The sequence below is a fragment of the Trachypithecus francoisi genome, unplaced genomic scaffold, assembly GCF_009764315.1.
Source record: "Trachypithecus francoisi isolate TF-2019V2 unplaced genomic scaffold, Tfra_2.0 Lachesis_group5, whole genome shotgun sequence".
Classification (NCBI taxonomy): Eukaryota; Metazoa; Chordata; class Mammalia; order Primates; family Cercopithecidae; genus Trachypithecus; species Trachypithecus francoisi.
Window position 1 is genome coordinate 145,149,623 of NW_022681470.1, and position 16,454 is coordinate 145,166,076.

The 16,454-nt window shown below is 56.8% G+C and overlaps 1 protein-coding gene across 1 annotated transcript in view; it reads left to right on the top strand.

The window, feature by feature from the left end:
* The first annotated feature begins 1,042 nt into the window (after positions 1-1,042).
* The window catches only part of SEMA6B (semaphorin 6B), a 45,254-nt gene continuing 29,842 nt past the window's right edge, over positions 1,043-16,454 (top strand). Inside the window, exon 1 of the mRNA XM_033196990.1 lies at positions 1,043-1,342. The gene's annotated coding sequence lies outside the window, so the exon portion shown is untranslated. The remainder of the gene's footprint in view (positions 1,343-16,454) is intronic.

A 16,454-nucleotide genomic window follows, 5' to 3' on the forward strand; every position in this document is an offset into this window, starting at 1 on the left:
GAAACCCCATCTCTACTAAAAATACAAAAATTAGCCGGGCATGGTGGCAGGCACCTGCAATCCCAGCTACTTAGGAGGCTGAGGCAGGAGAATTGCTTGAACCTGGGAGGCGGAGGCTGCAGTGAGTCAAGATCATACCACTGCACTCCAGCCTGGGTAACAGAGCAAGACTCCGTCTCAAAGAAAGAAGGAAAAAGATAAGAAAAACAGAAAAGACAAGAAAAAATAAGTGTTTACAGAGCATCTACTGCATCGAGAGAGGTCAGAGCGACCAGGACAGCACTCAGTCCAGTGGGGGAGATGTACAGGGTCACATCCACATGGGGAGGTACTTTGGGCAGACAGGGGCACTGAGGCAGGGAGAGGGGCCCCTGCTGTCCTGAATTCATTTGAAGGGTCAGGAAGGTTACAGGAAGGTCTCTGAAACCTCCAGGCTCTGCCCTGGGGTCTCAAATTCACGGGGGGACCTGCAGTCCTTGAAGAACACCTTTCTGGGCCAGACCCCACAGGGCGCTGGTGACAGAAGGGCAGGTCCCGGAGACGTGAACCATGTAGATCTCTGCGGCCAGTTTGCTCAGGTTCAAAACCCCCTGCCACTCTCTAACTGGGTGACCTTGGACAAGACTTCCCTGTGCCTCAGTTTCCTGAAGTGTCGAGTGAGTGTTGCTAAATGGAATGCTTGTGGATTGAAGAAATGACCTCGTCTATGAAGGGGGCCACCCAGACCGCAGGGTTCCTGACAGCCTCATTGACCCCATGGGCTGGGTGTGATTGGGGCTGGATCCCGGGGACGCGAGTTTGAACAGAGGGGACCAGGAGAGGAAGTTAGGGCGGCTCAATTAATAAGCCCACCACCTGGACCAAAGCATGGTGACCCCCTTGGGTCTCCCCCAACAACCCACCCAAACGCCACCCACCAGCTCCGCCCTCCCCTCCGCGCCGCGGTCGCTCCGGGCCGGGTTTTGCGCGGCTCCAGCCTGGCTTTGGGGAGGTGGGGAGGGTTGCTGGAAAGGGGGGGCGGAGGTGGCAGAGCCGCGAGTCGCAGCGGCGGCCGCGGCGGGCGGAGGAGATGCGGCCGCGGCGCGCCCCCGGTCCGGCCGCCGCGCAGCGCCCCCCCCGGAGCCGACGCCAGCGCGCGGGGGGCCGGGGCTGAGCCCCCTCCCCCAGCGCAGCGCCACGGGCCCGGGGGCGGGGAGAGCGCGCGCCCCCAGCCCCCCTCCCCAGCCGGGGATGCCGGGCTAAGCGCCCCGGCCGGGACAGGTGCGCGCACGGACCCCCACAGCCCGCGCCCTCCCGCCCTCGCGCCTCCCGCCCGCGCACTCGCGGCGGCCGCGGCTCCGAGGTAAGCGCCCCGGGGCGTCTGCGGAGGGGGTTGGGGGAGGCGCGGGGACGGGGGCGTCTGTCGCCACGCAGCTAGGGGGCCGAAAGGCTGGCTGGGGTGGCCGGGTCAGGCGCTAGGATTGGGAGCCTGCGGCCCCTGCCACTGGGAGGGGACGGATTTGGGGCCGGGGAGGAGGTTTGGGGAGCGCTAGAACGAGGGGAGGAATCTCTCAGCCACGCAACTGGGGAGGGGACCGGATTGGAGAGGGGGTCGCTGGCCGTATGGAGGGGTCCTGTTGAGGTCCGGTGGCATCGCTTTGGAGGGGCTGGATTTTGGCCTGGGGCGCTCCCTGAGGCTCCATTATGGGGGTGTCTAATGGCACTGCAACGTGGGGGGGGCGCTTGGATTGTTGACTGGGGGCCTGTATGTGCAGCTAGGTTGGGGGTTCTGTCGGCACCGCAGCGGGTGGAGATTTTGTCCTGGGGGGGGCCCGGAGGAGACACAATAATGGGGCTCGCGGCTGCGCCGCTGGGGAGCTGGATTGGGGCCCAGGTTGGAGGTTCGGGGCAGGCAGGGGGCCTGTTGGTCGGGGGTTGGGGGTGGCGTTGGGGGGCGGGGTCCTGAGAGCCAAGTCGAGGCGACCCGGGGCTGGTGTGGGGGTCCTGGCACCGGGAGGCCCCTCCGCCCCACTTCGCGTGCCCCACTTCGCGTCCTGCCGCCGCACCTTAGGCGCCCGAGTCCTCTCCGGCCTCCTGCCCTGCCCAGAACAGGACGAGTCCCGGCTCCAGGCCGCGAGGCAGGGGTCGCAGTGGTGTTGGAGGGGAGGGCCGGCCGGTTTGGATGCCCCCCGCCGCCGTGGGGGCCTGGGGGTTCGGGGCCCCCCAAGAGCTGACAAAAGGACAAAGAAAACGTCTCTCTCCAAGCGCGCCGGGATGGGTGGGGGGCGCCGAGTGTGGCCCCCTCCCGCGGGCGCTGATTGGTCCCCGGGGCGGGGGTCACGTGCCCCTCCTGTCCTGCTCTCCGCCTGTGGGCGCCCTCCGAGTTTGGGGCACCTCCCAGAGGGGGCGCTACTGTCATGAACCCCCAGCTCTGCCCCGGCCGGGTTAATGCTGGAGCTAGGAGCCTTTGCAGGCGTCCTGGGGTTGGGGGAGGGATTCGCAGACCCTCGCCCCCGCCCCCATGTGGCCCTCTCTCTCTCGCTGAGATCTTTGACATCCTCTACCTGAGGCTGTCATCTTTGACCCCTAGACTGGAGCGGAATAGGTGCTTGGAGTTACTGGGGTGCTCTGAGGCTTTGGGGTTCTGGGTTTGGGTTGAAGGAGGGAGGAGGGGGAGAGGGACTCGTGGCTGTGGTGACTGAAGGAGGCCTCTGCCCCATGTGCAAAATCGCATTTCTGTCTGTTTTTCTGTGTTCCTTCAGCTTGTCAGAAGGTCCAAACTCCCTCCCCAAAATAAAAATTCGGGACATCTGGGGGCATCCACCTTGCCTGCAAACCCTTTCCCACATCCCAGGAGACCAGTTTCTTTCAGGGGCGGGACTTCAGGCTGTACCTGGCCAATTGCTTTAAACTCTACTTAGGGAGCGTACAGGTTGTTGGGTGGGTGGAGGGGGATGGCTGGGACCCAGGCTGAGTTGGAACCCACCTGGAAGGGGGCCTTAAACTCTACCGGAAGTTGTCTGGGAGTCACTGCCACCCACACAGAGACACCTCGGATATTGGGTAGGTGGCAGCCTGGCGTCAGCCTCTTGTCTGTCCTGAACTGGCCCATTCCCAACAGCAGGCGGGGAAACTGAGGCCCGAGGAAGCCGCTGAAACCCAAGAACTCTCCTGCATCCCAGCTCCTCGTTAAGCGTGGCCCTGAAGCTGTGCTCCTCCCTTCTTCCCCTTGACTCTGGGCTATCCAGGGTTCAGACCTGGAGCTTTGCAAGGAGGCGCTTCGCTGTGTGGCCTCAGGCTGGTCCCTAGTCCTCTCTGGGCTTCAGTCTCCCCAGGAGATGTGCTTTGGTTTTGGACTGGAGTGGGGGGAGGTGAGGCAGAGAGAGGTCGCTTGAGACTGTCTTGATCTGTGCCTGCCCCACTTTGCCTCTGGTTCCCCCAGCGGACTCCGCTGCGGCTGAGCCCCCACAGGATCTTCAGGTCCGTGTTGCCTCCTCTGCTTTGGAGTTGTCTCCAAGCCTAGGTATCGAGTCCCCCCAGGAGGGGCCTTTCCCGCTGAGACCTCAGTCCTCGCCTCTGTCTGATGGGCATAGAAGGGGCTGGAGATGTGGCATGTCCTCTGCAGTGGCCACACCGAGCTGGCGGCAGAAGTTTGCTGGGGTTACCAGGACTGGGCCTGGAAGATAGAAATCAAACTGCCCTTGGAAAGGTGACCATGACGTCAGCCTGCGGGACAGGTGAGCTGGATCCCCAGGGACTAAAGGATCTCTCTGGTTGCCGTCTGTCTCCCAGGAAGGAAGGTGTCCCGAGCTGACCCTGGGCGTGGCCCTGTCCTGTGGGCCTAGAAAGGGAGGTGCTGGAGGGAGACACTTCCAGGGCAGTGGTCAGGACAGGTGGGAGCAGGGAAGGCTGCCCAGAAGAGGGAGTACTGGGACTGGGCTTGAAGGCGGAGAAGGATTCTGCCAGGAGGAGAGGGGAACAGGCATTGCAGGCAGAGGGAACAGCAAGGCAGGGTATGTTGGAGGAGCCCTGAGTGGCTGGACTATTTAAGAGGACCATGAGGTAGGTAGTAGCCTTGAATGCAAAGCCAAGGAGCGAACTTTATCCCAAGGGCAATAGTGAGCCATGGAAGGTTATAGAGCACAGGGGAGGGGCATGGGTCACATTTCAGATCTTGAGGAAGGGTAGCTACAAGGGGACAGGCTCCTTGGAAACCAAATGCGTTGCTGGAAGGAGTGGTGAGCTGCCCCTCGTGGGAGACAGGCCAGCGGGGTTGGACGGCCGTCTTTCCAGAATCCCGGATGAATAATCCTGATATTGGTCAGGCCCAAGTGACCTTCTAGTTTTTTTTTTTTTTTTTTTCAATTTCCAGGTCCTGTGGGTTTTCTGAACTGCTGTCCTGTTTAAGATACCAGGGTTCTGAGATTCTCAGGTGTTTCAGGGGCTGTGGGCCTCAGGCTGTGGTTCCTCCAAAACCCAGCTGTGATTTGGTTGGGCTGTGGCTTTCTCTTGGCCATAGTGGTGCGGTTCTTCCGTCCCTGTCTTCATGTAGCAGCAGTAGGGAAACTGAGGCTCAAAGCAGCCGAAGACTCAGGCCTCAGCCACCAGCCCCATGTCCTCTGGCTGAATTATCCCAAAACAGACCCTTCACCCTAGACACCCTCACCATCATGAACTGTGGTGCTGGGGTCTGGCGTATTGCCATAGAAACCCAGGCACACAGTCCTCTTTCCTTATCACAGTCCTTCATCACCTCTCCTCCAGGGACATCCAGATGAGGTGCAGACATTAGGACAAGTAAGAAAGTAGCGGTGGCTCATGCCTGTAATCCCAGGACTTTGGGAGGCCGAAGCGGGCAGATAACCTGAGGTCAGGAGTTCAAGACCAGCCTGGCCAACATAGTGAAACCCCGTCTCTACTAAAAATACAAAAAAAAAAAAAAATTAACTGAATGCAGTGGTGGGTGCCTATAATCCCAGCTACTTGGGAGGCTGAGGCAGGAGAATCGCTTGAACCCGGAAGGCAGAGGTTGCAGTGAACCGAGATCACGCCATTGCACTCCAGCCTGGGCAACTTCAGCCTGGGCAACAAAAGTGAAACTTCATCTCAAAAAAAAAAAAAAAGAAAGAAAGAAAGAAAGTTACTTGAGGCCAGGCGCAGTGGCTCACGCCTGTAATCCCAACGCTTTGGGAGGCTGAGGCAGGAGGATCACTTTTGGGAGGCCGAATCAGGAGTTCAAGATCAGCCTGGCCAACATGGCGAAACCCCATCTCTACTAAAAATACAAAAATTAGCCAGGCATAGGGGTGGGTGCCTGTAATCCCAGCTACTCAAGAGGCTGAGGCAGGAGAATCGCTTGAACCCAGCAGGCGGAGGTTGCAAGGAGCTGAGATCGTGCCACTACACTCCAGCCTGGGGGACAGAGTGAGACTCCGTCTCAAAAAGAAAAAAAAAAAAGGAAAAAGAAAAAGTATGAGACTTGGGAGGCTGGGGACCACCCTTAGGGCTCTTTGGCAGGGACATGGGTCCCCACTACTTGCCACCCTCAATAGCCCTTCTCCATCTGGTCCCAGGGTCCAAAGATAGCCACCCCAGGGCCCCACTGGGAGGTAAGGCCCACTCTAGAGTACACTTCCCAGGATGCACCATAGCCCGGCTAAGCCAGCCTTCCAAGGGCGGACCTAGGAGGGAACTCCCCAAATACGGGAGCCCAGAGGAGGACTGTGGGTTCTCAGGTGGGCCTGGTTCCAGGCAATTAGGTCAATCAGTCAGTCAACAAATGCTGCCAGTGGCCCCCATGTGCTGTGCCCTATGCTGGGTGATGCTAGGACCCCAAAGAGGTAACCTTAACTCCGCTGTCTAGTTGGAGGGGCTTCCAGGCTAGAGGAAGAGAAACAGGGCCAGGCATTGGCCCCCTGTGCTACGCGTTTTCAGGGCTAGGGCAGAGGGAGCAACTGGGGCTAGGGAAAGCTGTACCCTGCCTCATGGATCAGGGAAGATGTACCAGGAAGGGGCATTGTAGCTAGGGCCATGATGGATGTTTAGGAGCTCACTAGGGGGTGGCCATATGTTTTCTGATGATTGCAGAAGAGCCTCCCTCCCCTGAAGGCCATGGACTCAGAGACCCTGGGGAAGTTGAAGTAGCAATTCTGAATTATCTCCCTTAGAGGCAGCCGTAGCATTTGGATCAGACTGACTTGAGATTGAATCAGTTTCTTCTCTCACTTACTCATGCCCCCTCTCTGAGCCTCAGTTTCCCCATCTGTAAAATGGGTTGCTATTCTGCCTCCCTTAGGGTTGACCATTTAAACGAGAGGATGCAGGCAAAATGCCAAATATAGTTCTGTTGGGTTTCTGACTCCAGAAAAAGGAACAACCTTGCAAAGTAGAAACTGGAGCTTCTGGTCATGATCTCATTTGGAGCTGTGGGAGCGTTGCTTGCATTTAACAAGTGGACTGATGTTTAGTGAGCACCTATTAAGTGCCAGGTGCCACGGACCCAGCAATGACTAAGGCAGACTACTGCGTCCGGTCCTTCTCGAATTCCCAGCTGGGTGGTAGGGGCAGGGGAGCACAGACACTAACTAGAGAAAGCGACAAGGTAAATCAGGTATAGTCAGTGCCCTGAAGACAATTATCCTGGAAGTGACTGAGAAGGCCGGGGCTGTGTTCACTGAGGCTGTCGGGGAGGGTGTCTCTGAGGAGGTGACATTTGAGCTGAGACCTGGAAGATGAGAAGGAGCTGGTCATGCAGAGATCTTGGGAAGCAGCACTCCAGGCAGAGGGCATGGCCCGTGCAAAGGCCCTGGGGCAGGACTTCACCTGGGGTGTTGGAGAAACACCAAGGAGGCCCATGTGGCTGGAGCAGAGTGCGGAGGGGGAGAATAGGAAGAGGGAAGGGCAAGGAGAGTACGGGGCCGGTCATGCAGGGCCCTGTGGGCTGCAGTGAGGACACATCCCCAGGGAGGTGGGAGCCATGGAGTGCTGCAGGAAGAGGACAGATGGGATCTGACTCTTGGTGCCCTCTGGTGGCATCTTTGGGAAAGACAGACAGGGGGCAAGTCTGCAACTGAAGACCAGGTCCTGGTAATAATTGATGGGGGCCGGCCAGGCAAGGGCAGTAGAGGGGGAAAAGTGGATGGATAGGGAAAACTTGCTGAGGTGGATGTGAAGAGGCTGAAAGCTCCTTTCTCGGGGGGCAGGGCAGTGCTGTGGGTAAGAGCGCAGCGTCGGCCGGGCGCGGTGGCTCAAGCCTGTAATCCCAGCACTTTGGGAGGCCGAGGCGGGCGGATCACAAGGTCAGGAGATCGAGACCATCCTGGCTAACACGGTGAAACCCCGTCTCTACTAAAAAGTACAAAAAACTAGCCGGGCGAGGTGACGGGCGCCTGTAGTCCCAGCTACTCGGGAGGCTGAGGCAGGAGAATGGCCTGAACCCGGGAGGCGGAGCTTGCAGTGAGCTGAGATCTGGCCAGTGCACTCCAGCTTGGGTGACAGAGCGAGACTCCGTCTCAAAAAAAAAAAAAAAAAAAAAAGCGCAGCGTCTGGACTCCTGGGCCTGAGTTCAAATCCCAGCTTGGCCATTTCCGGGCTATGCTACCTTGGGCCCATCCCTGGCCCCGAGTTTTCCCACCTATGGAATCGTCAGAAGAGCCCCTCTCACCTACCCTGCTGGGCTGAGGGACAGGGCTGGGGAGCACGGGGTAGGCGCCCCGTAAGTGTTTGCTGTCGTCCCTCTTTGAAGGTCAGTGCCTCAGGCTCTGGGGAGCAATGAGGCACAGATGGGGGGGTGACAGGTTCCCTGAGATGACCTAGCAAACCCCTTCCCCTCAAACGCTGTTCTCCACAGTTTGACGGTTCTCAAGCCCCATCCCCCAGCGCCCACGTCACTCTGCCAGCCCCTCCACCATTCCTGAGCCCTGACTCACCAGGACTTGTGGTCCGCTCTGACCCCGGGGCCTTTCCCCTGGGACCTATTTCCCGCCTTTGTCTTCTTCAAGTTCATTCACCAGGTCTTCCGTTCCCAGCAGCACTTGGCACTCCCTGAGACCCCCCACCCCCATTCCCCACCACATGTCTCAGCGGGGACCCCCTCCAGGCCTCTCACACCGGTCCCGACCACTTGGGGATCCCCGGCCTCAGGGGAGGGGTAGTGACTGGAGGAATTCTGGGGGAGGAGTTCAGCAATGGGGGGAAGGGCGCCCAGAACTCCAACTTGGAGGGGAAAGGCTCCTCATCTTCTGCCCCTAGATCAAGCTCCCAAAGGCCGGGCCATCTTTCTTTCTTCCTCCCTAAGTGGAGTCCCTATAACAGAGCCTTATTCCCCTCTGAACCCCACAACTGGGTCCCAAGCTCAGGACCCACCACTCTGTACTTCCTCCAAATCGGGTCTGAAGGGAGGACCTGTCCATCCCCAAACCTGCTTGGGAATCTGTGGGTGCCCGACGCCCCAGCCCCAGCCTGGATTCCCTGGAAGCCCCAGCCTCCCCGAGCCACCCCTCCTGGACCCCTTAATTACCCGCTGGGTGTAAATGACACTTTAATTTCCTCTGATTAGTCGTTGCAACCCCCCCACCTGCCACCCATTCCTAATTACAAGTTGCTGTTTCCGACTTGCCTCCTGGTGGCCCAATTTCAAAACAGTGATTAAAATTAATTACCCAGGAGCCCCCTCCCCAGAGGGGAGGAGTCCCAGCAGCCCCAGAGACGTGTCCGTGTCCCCACTGGAGGTTCTACCTGGGCTCCCACACCCTGACTTCCCGAGTGGCCTGGGGACAGGGACAGCCTCTCTCTGGGTCTCTGTTTGCCTATCTGTGAAATACTTCAGCTGGCCAGAAGCGGTGGCTCACGTTTGTAATCCTAACACTTTGGAAGGCCGAGGCAGGTCGATCACTAGAGGTCAGGAGTTCGAGATCAGCCTGAGCAACATGGTGAAACCCCGTCTCTACTAAAAATACAAAAATTAGCTGGGCATGGTGGCGCGTGCCTGTAATCCCAGCTACTTGGGAGGCTGTGGCAGGAGAATCGCTTGAACTGGGAGGAGGAGGTTGCAGTGAACCTAGATCATACCACCGCACTCCAGCCTGGGTGACAGAGCAAGACTCTGTCTCAAAAAAGAAAAAAAAATGTAGGGTGTGCCACCATCATGGGCAGGGAGTGCATTGTGACCACTTGGTAAATGTCAGCAAGAGGTGGACTCACACAGTGGCTCACGGCTTTAATCCCAACACTTTGAGAGGCTGAGGCAGGAGAATCGTTTGAGCCCAAGAGTTCAAGACCAGCCTGGGTATCATACCCCCTCTCTACAAAAAATTAGCTGGGTGTGGTGGTGCACACCTGTAGTCCTAGCTACTCAGGAGGTTGAGGCAGGAGGATTGGTTGAGCCTGGGAGGTCAAGGTTGCAGTGAGCCGAGATCACGCCACTGCACTCCAGCCTGGGTGACAGAGACCCTGTCTCAAAAAAAAAAAAGAAAAGAGAAAAAAAGTCAGCAAGAAACAATATCACCTTTGCATCCATGGCACCCTTATGTGCTATGTGACCTCAGCAAAATGGCTTAACCTCTCTGAGCTTCAGGTTTTCCATCTGCAAACAGGGATGAGCGTGCTGGTCTCTGAGGGTTGATGTGGGCAGGAAATGAGTTCATATGCGGGAAAAGCATGGCACATAGCAGGTGCAGCCTTCCTAAATCTGTTCTTGAATTCCCGCTCTCCTGGCCTGCTATGAGTTGAATGTGGAAGGCGGCTCAGGGTAGAGTCCCATACTCTGCAAAAGACACACTCGACATTGAGTGCTGCCTGCATACCGGGCTCTGTGCCAAGCCCTGGACACTCACAACCCCAAGCATGGCTGAGTCTCCAGCCATATTGGTGCACAGTAGGTGTTTAAGAAGTCTGGAATGAACACATCCTTGCAACAATTTTTTTTTTTTTTTGAGACGGACTCTCGCTGTCACCCAGGCTGGAGTGCAGTGGCGCAATCCTGGCTCACTGCAAGCTCCGCCTCCCAGGTTCACGCCATTCTCCTGCCTCAGCCTCCCAAGTAGCTGGGACTACAGGCGCCCACTACCACGCCCGGCTAATTTTTTGTATTTTTAGTAGAGACGGGGTTTCACCGTGTTAGTCAGGATGGTCTCGATCTCCTGACCTCGTGATCCGCCTGTCTCCGCCTCCCAAAGTGCTAGGATTACAGGCGTGAGCCACCGCCCCCGGCCTCTTGCAGCTATTTTAATTAATTTATTTATTTATTTGAGATGGAGTCTTGCTCTGTCGCCCAGGCTGGAGTGCAGTGGTGCGATCTCAACTCACTGTATCCTCCGCCTCCCGGGTTCATGCCATTCTCCTGCCTCAGCCTCCTGAGTAGCTGGGATTACAGGCGCCCACCACCATGCCCACCTAATTTTTGTATTTTTAGTAGAGACGGGGATTTCACCATGTTGGCCAGGCTGGTCTCGAACTCCTAACTTCAGGTGACCTGCCAGCCTCAGCCTCCCAAAGCACTGGGATCACAGGCGTGAGCCACCTCGCCCGGCCTCGTTGGAACTCTTCTATAAGTGGGGGCTCTTCCTGGGACATTCATTCAGCTGATTTGTTGAGCACCTACTGTGTGCCAGGCCCCATGCTGGGCACTGGGGTCACAGCAGTAACTGCGACAGACCCCTGCACCTGTGGAGCCAATGTTTTTATCCTCATCTTTCAGAGGAGGAAACAAGCTTAGAGATGGGAGGGTTCTAACCCATGGCAGTGCAGCATCACGACAGTTAATTAAGCATGTATCACGATTACTCATTACCCCTCATGAGAAGCCGATGTGGGTGGTTATCATGCTTGGTTCGCTGATGGGGAAACTGAGGCTCTGAGAACTGAGGACTCAGTAAGGAAGGTCAAGAGTGGATGGGAGGCCGGGCACAGTGGCTTAGGCCAGGTGCGGTGGCTCACACCTGTAATCCCAGCACTTTAGGAGGCCGAGGCGGGCAGATCACGAGGTCAGGAGTTCGAGACCAGCCTGGCCAACTTGGTGAAACCCCCATCTCTACTAAAAATACAAAAATTAGCCAGGTGTGGTGGCATGCATCTGTAATTCCGCTACTCAGGAGGCTGAGGCAGGAGAATCGCTTGGAACTGGAAGGCGGAGGTTGCAGTGAGCCTAGGTTGTGCCACTGCACTCTAGCCTGGGTGACACAGGGAGACTCTGTCTCAGAAAAAAATAAAAGTGGAGGGGAGGCTCACAAGCCACCTCCCAGGCTGGGCAGAGATGAGTTAACCGACATCCAGTAGGATGGGGGGCATGGGGGCCTCTGTCTTCTGCCCCACCCCTCATGCCCAGGCCCTAGGGACTCCCTCCAGCCTTCCTGCCAAGTTCCTAGACAGCCCCAGAGCCTGGCTGGGCTGTGATGGGGGCAACCGAAGCAGCTGGAGGGGCAGCTGTAAGCAGAGCCCGTAACCAGACCTGGACGGCCCTGGGGCCCCGTTGCCGGGACCAGGTTACTCGATCCCCCCGGGGACGCTGGCCCCGGAGCCAGAATACTGGGGCAGCCGGGACGATAGGGAGCTCCTTGTATGGAACTGGAGACAGACATCCCACCCCCGTCCCTTGTGCTGTGGCAGATGGAGAAATGGAGGCTCCAAGCCTGCCTGGGATCACTGTCTTTTATCTTGGAACAGAGACGCCCAGAGAGGGCGTGTAGCTGGCCTAAGGTCACACAGCAAGGTCATTTAACCTAAAGTGAATGCTTGTGTGCCAGGCCCTGAGCTGGTGTCTTTATTTTATGGACAAGAAAAAAAGAGAGACTGGCTGGGCACAGTGTCTCACGCCTGTAATCCCAGCAGTTTGGGAGGCCGGAGTGGCAGGATCGCTTGAGGCCAAGAGTTTGAGACCAGCCTGGCCAACATAGCGAAACCCCATCTCTACAAAAAGTACAAAAATGGGCTGGGGATGGTGACGCACACCTATGATCCCAGCTTACTAGGGAGGCTGAGACAGGAGGATTGCTTGAGCCAGGGAGGCTGAGACTGCATGGGCTGTGATAGTACCACTGTACGCAGCCTGGGCAACAGACCAAGACCCTGTCCTTGGAAACAAACAAGAAATGAGGCTGAGTGTCATGTGTGAGTGAAGGGGAGAGTCCCAGGAGTCCTTTCTGTGGCGTGCCAGCCTCCCCGTCCACCTTGACCGTGTGTCTCTTTCTCTAGTGGTCCCAGTCTCCACGCTTTTTCCTCTGCAGTTCCTTCCCCTTGGAGCACCTTCCTCACCTTGTCACGAGGTCTCCCCTTTGACCTTCAGGCCTCCGCTCAGATGTCCTCTGCTCTAATCATTCCTCATGTTTTTATGGTCATGCTTATTATTGTCAGAAGCTATTGAGTTCCGACGTTGGTTAACGTGTGTAGTGTACCCCCGTCTCCCCCACGGGGCTGGGAGCCCCATAAAGGTAGGGCTTTTGTAGCTGTCTCGGTCACGGCTGTGTCCCCATGCCGTGTCTGGTAGACAGCTGGTGCCCAATAATTGCTAATCCAATGAGTCAGTGAATGACTTCCAGTTTGGGGTACAGGGAGCCAGAGCTGGACGCAGTTGCTTCCAGGTTGACGGTTGAGTGAAGACGAAGGCAGGGTGGTTGTGGCTGGGGGAACCCAGGGAAATTGAGGCCGAGTCAGGGCAGTCAGAGAAGGCTTCCTGGAGCAGGGGACACGCATGCATGGCCTTGACTGGTGAGCAGGAGTCAGCTGTAGGGCTTGGAGGACAGAGTGAGGTTACCATGTCTGACTGGTTGGGAGGGCAGCTGGGCCTTGAGAAGGCTAAAAAAGGTTCCCCAGCAGTGGGGACAGCCTGAGCCAAGGTGTGCAGGAAGGGGCTGGAAATGCCTGATAGTAGGTGACGGCAAGAAGAAGGTTCAAGTCATTCCCAGGGCGGGAGGTGTCCTTGAACACTGAGATATAAAAAAATTCGTTCTTCTTCTGTGGGGCACTGGGGAGCCATGGTAGGCCTTTGAGCAGGGGAGTGGCTGGGTCAGAGCTGAGCTTGGAATACACAGTAAAGGGGTGGCTTGGTGGTGGTGCCGGGGTCAGAGAGGAGGGTGGGCATTGTCCTTGAAGGACAGCTCAATAGCCAGGCTAGGAATGCCCCCTGGGACAGAGCCAGGGACCAAGCTAGCTTGTGGAAGCAAGAAGGATTCAAAGTAGATTGAAAGTAGAACTTCCCTGCTCAGGCAAAAAAAAAAAAAAAAAAAAGGCCCTGGTGCGGTGACTCACTCTTGTCATCCCAGCATTTTGGGAGGCCGAAGCAGGCGGATCACCTGAGGACAGGAGTTCAAGACCAGTCTGGCCAACATGGCGAAACCCCCGTCTCTACTAAAAATACAAAAAAATTAGCCAGGTGTGGTGGCAGGCGCCTGTAATCCCAGCTACTCAGGAGGCTGAGGCAGGAGAATCGCTTGAACCTGGGAGGCGGAGGTTGCAGTGAGCTGAGATGGAATGAGGTTGAGTGAACCCAGTGCACTCTAGCCTGGGCAAAAACAATGAGACTCTGTCTCAAAAAAAAGAATTTTAGCTACAGACCAGCTATCAGGAAACAAAAAAGATGAAAGAAACATATTTCACCTGCTGTGTATTGGTTCAGATTATTACACTCTTTCTTCCTCATGGAGGTGATTTAGGGTTGAATTTTAAATCACCCACAGTGTATAGATGGGGAAACTGAAGCCTGGAGAAGGGAAGTGACTGTCTGCAGTCAAACAGCTGAGGCAGAGCCGGGGTTTGAACCTGGGCTGTGTGGTTCTGGACCCAAAGCTCTTCTTCTGGGACTTCTTTTTTTTTTTGAGATGGAGTCTTGCTGTGTTGCCCAGGCTGGAGTGCAGTGGCCGGATCTCAGCTCACTGCAAGCTCCGCCTCCCGGGTTTACACCATTCTCCTGCCTCAGACTACCGAGTAGCTGGGACTACAGGCGCCCGCCACCTCACCCGGCTAATTTTTTGTTTTTTTTTTTTAGTAGAGACGGGGTTTCACCGTGTTAGCCAGGATGGTCTCGATCTGCTGACCTCGTGATCCGCCCGTCTCAGCCTCCCAAAGAGCTGGGATTACAGGCTTGAACCACCGCGCCCCGCCCTTCTAGGACTTCTTCAGCTGCGGATGTTGTCTGTCCAGGTCTCAGTTTCCCCAACCAGCCGGTGAGATTGGGCTGAGCAGGGCGGGGCAGGATGGCTTATTGATGGTGCCCCTGGTTCACTGGGGTCTTTTTTTTTTTATTCTTTTTTTTTTGAGACAGAGTCTCACTCTGTTACCCAGGCAATGACACAATCTTGGCTCACTGCAACCTCCGCCTCCCGGGTTCCCGCGATTGTGCAATGGTGCGATCTCGGCTCACGGCAACCTCCGCCTCCCAGTGCAAGCGGTTCTCCTGCCTTAGTATCCTGAGTAGCTGGGATGACAGGCACGTACCACCACGCCTGGCTAATTTTTGTATTTTTAGTAGAGACGGGGTTTCTCCATGTTGGCCAGGCTGGTCTCAAACTCCCGACCTCAGGTGATCCACCCACCTCAGCCTCCTAGCGTGCTGGGATTACAGGCGTGAGTCACCATGCCCGGCCCCAGCAAGCAATTATTTTTATTTTATTTTATTTGAGACAAGGTCTTGCTGTGTCACTCAGAATGCAGTGGCGCAATCTCAGCTCTCTGCAGCCTCAACCTCCTGGGCTCAGGCGATCCTCCCACCTCAGCCTCCCAAGTAGCTGGGACCACAGGCACACATCACCACCACGCCCAGCTAATTTTGGCATTTTTTGTAGAGATGGGGTCTTTCTTTTTTTTTTTTTTTTTGAGACGGAGTCTCGCTCTGTCACCCAGGCTGGAGTGCAGTGGCCGGATATCAGCTCACTGCAAGCTCCGCCTCCCGGGTTTACACCATTCTCCTGCCTCAGCCTCCCGAGTAGCTGGGACTACAGGCGCCCGCCACCTCGCCCGGCTAGTTTTTTTGTCTTTTTTAGTAGAGACGGGGTTTCACCCTGTTAGCTAGGATGGTCTCGATCTCCCGACCTTGTGATCTGCCCGTCTCGGCCTCCCAAAGTGCTGGGATTACAGGCTTGAGCCACCGCGCCCGGCCGAGATGGGGTCTTTCTATGTTGCCCAGGCTGGTCTGAAACTCCTGAGCTCAAGTGATCCTCCCCCCTTGGCCTCCCAAAGCTCTGGGATTGTAGGCATGAGACACCACACCCGGCCCAGCCAGCAATTATTGAGTCCCAGTGGTGTGCTGGACCTTGGGGGCAGAGGTCATCGGCCAGGACACACTTGCCCTGCCTCAAGGGGCTTCTGGTGCAGCGAGGTAGATGGGCTCTGAACAGTCCCATAGGGGGCGATTGTTTTATTTATTTATTTCTTTATTATTGTTGTTTGATTATTATTGTTTTTTTGAGGCGTACTTTTGCTGTGTCGCCCAGGCTGGAGTGCGGTGGCGTGATCTCGGTTCACTGCAACCTCTGCCTCCCAGGTTCAAGCGATTCTCCTGCCTCAGCCTCCCGAGTAGCTGGGGCTATAGGTGTGCGCCACCACGCCCAGCTAATTATTGTATTTTTAGTGGAGACTGGGTTTCACACTATTGACCAGGCTGGTCTCAAACTCCTGACCTTGTGATCCACCTGCCTCGGCCGCCCAAAGTGCTGGGATTACAGGTGTGAACCACCGTGCCCGGCCCCAGGTGACTATTTTATTTGTGGAATTCACACGTGAAGCTGCACTTCTCAGAGTTTGTGATGCACGTGGATCCCTGCAGGATCTTGATCAGGTGCAGGCCTGGGTGAGTGGGCCTGGGCCCGGGATTCTGGATTTCTGACAGTGGTGGCCATGCTGCTGCTCCAAGACCCACACTCCCAGCAGCCTGAGTGTGATGGGGGAGGAGAGGAGGGCATAACGTGGGGAGGGCAGAGACGTCTGGGTTCCAGGAAGGTGTAGGGGGAGCCTGTCTTAGATGACCTGAAGTGAGGAAGTGAGTTGTGTGTGTATCTTTGGGAAGAGTGCTCCTGGCAGAGGGCACAGCCTGGGCAAAGGCCCTAGGGCAGGACCATGCCTGGCCTATTGGAGGAACAGCAAGGAGGCCCGTGTGGCTAGAGTCAAGTGAGGAGTGGGAGAGAGCAAGGAGGAGAGGGTAGACAGGGGATGGGGCAGGTCGTACAGGGCCTTGTGGGCTGCAGGGAAGACTGCGGCTTTGACCCTGAGGCAGGTGGGAGCCATGGAGGGGTAAGGGCAGAGGAGGGACGGGACCTGACTCATGTGCTCAGAAGCGTCCTCTGGTGGCTGCTTTGGGAAGGACAGCCTGGGGAAGAGGGCAAGAGGGAACTGGGCTGGGCTGGGCCAGGCAGGCGGGGATGTGAGTGGCCACGGTATGGACGGGAAGCGGTGAGAGTTCTGCATAAACTCGAAGGCAGAGGCCTCAGGAGTGGCTGATGCTGGCTGTGAGGCTGGTGGAGTGGGGTGTAGCGGGGAAGTCGAGATGA